Genomic DNA, 5,042 nt, shown 5'->3' on the forward strand with positions numbered 1-5,042 from the left:
AGTAATTCATCTAAACTATTTGCAGTTGAGTCATTAGGCTACCATAGTGAACCGAAATCCCGACATGTTCCTTCTTTATTGATCATCTTTATTACATTTTCTTGCTTTTACTACTCTTTCTTTACTACTCTTTCCTTTAAGCCTTTATTTAGTTCAGAAACCAAATTTACAAACCCCGACTTGTGACCGAATAGACGAACCTTTTACAGATATCTTGCCTCCCTGTGGAGATTGACCTGACTTCCCTAGCTATATAGTTAGTTTAGTTAGTTATTTTTAATAGGTATACGACTGCCCTGTCAAATTTTGGCGCCGTTGCCAGGGAGGCAATAGCCCTATCTGTTTTTGTTTCGTTTATTTTTATCCGTCTCAGGGAATTTTTATTCCTTGAGGCAGTTCTCATTTATCTTTTTCAGTGTTGTGTATGACCAGGTCGAACAGATCGGAGTTAGTTTCAGCTGATTCTGAGCCAGAGCGACTGTTTAGGCATAGACTCCGTCTGCAAAGAGAATTACGAAAGGAAGACTTGAGTACTTTCGAACCCGAGCTTCAGCATTTCCTATTCATAGAAGACCAGTCTTTATGAGAAGACAATCTCAATTCTGTAAACCAACCAGTAAAGATGCTGAATATTGCAAGTCATTCGGAGCCTAAAGCATCATCTATTCCCAAGGGTTTCAATCTCCAGACTGAGGATGGTAATACTTTTGACATCCGTCCGTCTTATATCAATCTGGTGGAGAGAAATCTCTATAGAGGTGTGGCAGGTGAAGACCCGAGGAAGCATATGGAGGTCTTTACGGATTATTGCTCTACTATCCCCGCCACAAAGGGGGTAACTCAAGGCAAGATTAAGGAGGTGTTGTTTCCTTTTTCTTTAACTGACTCAGCCAGGGAGTGGCTGACTGACTTGGACCGTACGGCGGCGGGTATCACGAATTGGGAGACTCTCGCGCTTGCTTTCTATAAAAGGTATTTCCCTCCGCATCACATTAATCAGCTGAGGGCAAAGATTACTAGTTTCAAGCAGGCACCTGATGAGACTTTCTATGAAGCTTGGTGTCGGTTCAAGAGGTTGGTGTGGTCTCTTCCTCACCATGGTTTTGTTCCATGGTTTCTGTCCAATCAGTTCTACAATGGGTTGTACGATGACCACAGAGCTATACTTGACGCCTCATCCAACAGAAGATTTCAAAAGAATACTGATGATGATAAGGGATGGGCCATTATTGCGGAGATGGCGACCCATTGTGCTGAATATGGGAACCCACGAGACGGTATTCGAACAGTTCATGCGGTTGACAAGGCAGTTGTGGCTCAGTTGGAAGCCATGAATGCCCGGTTTGATAGATTAGAACTACAACCTGATGCAGATCAACAGACGGTTCATCTGTTGACTAGACAGGACACTGTCATATGTGAGAGGTATGGAAGCAATGACGGTCATACTTCTATTGACTGTCTTACAGGGAAGGAACAGGTCCTTGCTTTTCAACAATACAGGCAAGGAGGGGGTTCCTATTATAAAAACCAAGGGGCAGTCCACCCCAACCTGAGGTGGACAAGTCAAAATGTGCTCAATCCCACTCCTCTACCGCAGCAGCAGTAGCCATATGTCCCTCCTCATAAGGCTCAACAAGGCTTTCAAAAGCCTTTTTCCTTCCCTCCTCCCATTCAAGATACATCATCTTCTGGTGGGGTAAGTAAGCTATCTGAGTTGAAGACGATGTTGCAGTCTTTGACAAAGTAGTGGCAGCTAAGTGACCAACAAAAAGATGCGTCCATCAAGTCACTTGAAACTCAAGTTGCCCAGTTAGCCGCGAACCAGTCCACGAGAAAGCAGGGTCATTTGCCATCACAAGTCGAAAAGAATCCACATGAGACGATGAATTTAATAAATCTGAGAAGTGGTCGTTCATACGAGGGACTCGAGCTGTTGAAATCAGACCCGAGGAAGGCTAATACTGCAGATGAACAGGTTACTGTTGATGAAAACGGGCTGACAATGAAGAAAGTGCTCGATCGACTAGTTTCTGGGGGTCGATCGAGGAAAACCTATGAAGAAAGGACTCGATCGAGTGAAAATACTGCTCGATCGAGTGACCAGGAAAAAGATCAGCTCGATCGAGTAGCCCAAACAGCTCGATCGAGTGGAAATGTTGAGGAAAGAGTTTGATCGAGTGATATTTTTGCTCGATCGACTATTGTTGATAAAGAAAAACTCGATCGAGAACCTGCTAGTGCTCGATCGAGTGAAATCTCTCCTGAAAGACCTCGATCGAGAGGAAGGAAGTCTCGATCAAAGGGTATAGAGCTTGATCCAGCCGACACGTTGGTAGAGAGGAACAAGGGGCTCGAGATACCTATTACCGTGCCCTTTTCGGGGCGATTACAGAACACGAAGTCCAATCAACAGTTCGGTAAATTTGCCGAACTCCTGAAAAGCTTGCAAGTCACCGTTCCGTTCGCCGAATTGCTGACACAGGTACCCACTTACCTTCAATTTATGAAAGAAATTTTATCACATAAGAGGCACATTAATGATCATGACACGGTAGCTTTGACCGAAGTAGGGACTGCCCTAGTTCAGAATAAGTTACCTCCCAAACAGTCAGACCCGGGTAGCTTCTCGATTCCGTGTCATATAGGTACCCACTTGATTGATAACGCGTTATGCAATCTTGGCGCTAGCGTGAGTGTCTTACCCCTGTCTCTTGCCAAGAGACTTTGTTTGACTAAGTTTAATTACACGAACATGACTGTACAGATGGCCGACCGTAGTATATCATGGCCGTTAGGTGTCATTGAGGATATACCTGTTAAGATCAGGAAGTTCTTTGTTCCCGTTGATTTCGTTGTGCTTGACATCCCCGAGGATACTCACACCCCTATTATTTTAGGGAGACCATTTTTATTCACTTCTCGTGCAGTGATTGACGTCGGGGGCAAGACATTGACTTTTCAGGTTGGGGACGAGGAATTGACATTCCATCAGTCTAAGTCCCGAAGGGCTCCCATGCAAACTCAGTCTTGCAATGCCCTTTCCGCCACTGACCCTCATATTGACACTCCAGATGAAAATTTGGAATTTTGTGCTACTATTGTGACGCCTCCGCCTCATATTGAGAGCAAAAAGGAGGAGAATTCGTCTGTTTTCCTTGCTGCAGGTACAGATGAAAATAAGGCAGGAGTTGTCAACGGTCATTGTGCAATCAAAATGAGTCAAAGTGGGGATGATAATGTCAAAGCTGGTGAGAAAGGAATAAGGACGAGAAAAGTACGCGCGTATGTGGACGTCAACTATTCTCCTCCTATTGATTCAAGTACAAGCTCGTGGAGAATGAAGAGGACGGTTAATGTTGCTGAAGTAACGTGACGTCCTCCAGTCAGAAGCCCTCCGTGGAGCTACTGAATTGTCTTGAGAAGTGCGCAGGGAATGCCCCGTGTAACAAATTGTAAAAACTAATTTTAATTTTCTGTTGGATTTATTTATTGCATTTTATTAGGATAATTAGACTTTAGATATTTTTAGCATAGTTTAGAGAACTATAGACTGTTACTTTTTATATCTGGTATTTTGGGATATGTTTGCGGATGTTTTTATGCAGGTTTGGGGAGATTATACGCAATTTCAAGGGCTGGCACGAGGAAAAGAACTCGATCGAGTACTTTTTGTACTCGATCGAGTGATTTACGCTCGATCGAATGGTTCCAGAGTGCTCGATCGAGAAAGGCCAAATAAGGGAGTACTCGATCGCGTATATTTTTACTCGATCGAGTGAATTTCATACAAGAGCTCTCGATCGAGTGGTTTAAAATCACTCGATCGATTGAATTTGCAAATGACACGCAGGAAGTCTCTTAAACTCCCTTCTTTTCTTCATTATATCATTTCCTTATTCATATTTCACTTGCCCTTCACTATTTGCGACTAAAACCTCCCAAAATCCTCCATTAATCGTGCCCATTACCAAATCCAACACCTACAATTTGTTCGTTGCTAATTAATCGTCAATTGCCCTCTATTTTCCCTTTGATTCTCGTAGTTTTTCGCGGTCAATTTGGGGTTTTAGGGTTCACGATTTTTGAACGAAAATCGCCCAATCTGCTTGTTGTTTGTCGATTAATTGCTAATTTGTAGGTTTCTCGTCATCAAGTAAGTATTCCCTTACTTCATTATCTTTTTATTGCATTAATTTTGCCTTTTTGAAGTACATTGGGAATTAGGGTTTTGGATAGATAATTTTGGTCGAAATTTTCAGACTGTTCTTATGATTTTTTGCCTAATTTGCCTTACTTGATGATTATTTCCCTCACCGCATCGCCATTTACATGTTTAATTCGAATTTCATGAGGAAATTTGTGATTAGGGTTCTTGCCAGTCGAATTTTTCGACTGAAATTGGGTTTTTCCTGTTGTTTATGCTTAATTTGCTGCATTTGTTGTCTGTTACCCTACACCCTACCGCTGATCATCTGTTTTATTCGAATTTTTGAGGAAAAATTTGGGGAATTAGGGTTTGCTAAGTCGAAATTTTCGACTGTCTTAGGGGATTTCTGCTATTTCACTGTAATTTAATTATCGTTTCCCCTGCCTTATTTGGCTAGGATGGATTCTAGCTCTATGCCTTCTACCAGTATGACTGTTAGTCTGTCCTTGTCTGAGACGGTCTCCACGACCGTCTCCACGACCGTTAGTACCGCAGCTGATGCTCCTGTGTTCCTTGTAACCGTTGCTGGTATTGTCGTTACTGCTGCTAGCTCTGTTTCAGCCTCTACCTCCGTCACAGCCTCTGTTTTTGCTAGCACTGCTGCTAGCCCTTCTTCCTCTATGTCGGTCTCTGCTTCTTCTTCTGTTGCAGCTACAGCCAGTACTTAAGGTACGGTGACCACCCCTGCTGCGTGGTCACCTGCAGTCACAGCTGCTTACCGGGCGGCTCTAGTTCCTCGTCCCGTCGGAGGACGGTCTTCCACTTTAGGTTCTAGAGGCCGGGGGCGTGCACGAGCTACACCTGCAGCTGGTCGTTCTGCTGGCCGTGTTAC

General features: G+C 43.6%; 1 non-coding gene across 1 annotated transcript; it reads right to left on the reverse strand.

Moving 5' to 3' along the window:
* Window positions 1-998: 998 nt before the first annotated feature.
* On the reverse strand, window positions 999-1,104 carry LOC141636088 (small nucleolar RNA R71). The gene has a single exon (XR_012540725.1). It is a non-coding gene; the product is annotated as a small nucleolar RNA R71 (small nucleolar RNA).
* Window positions 1,105-5,042: the final 3,938 nt, after the last annotated feature.

The sequence above is a fragment of the Silene latifolia genome, chromosome Y (assembly GCF_048544455.1).
Source record: "Silene latifolia isolate original U9 population chromosome Y, ASM4854445v1, whole genome shotgun sequence".
NCBI lineage: Eukaryota > Viridiplantae > Streptophyta > Magnoliopsida > Caryophyllales > Caryophyllaceae > Silene > Silene latifolia.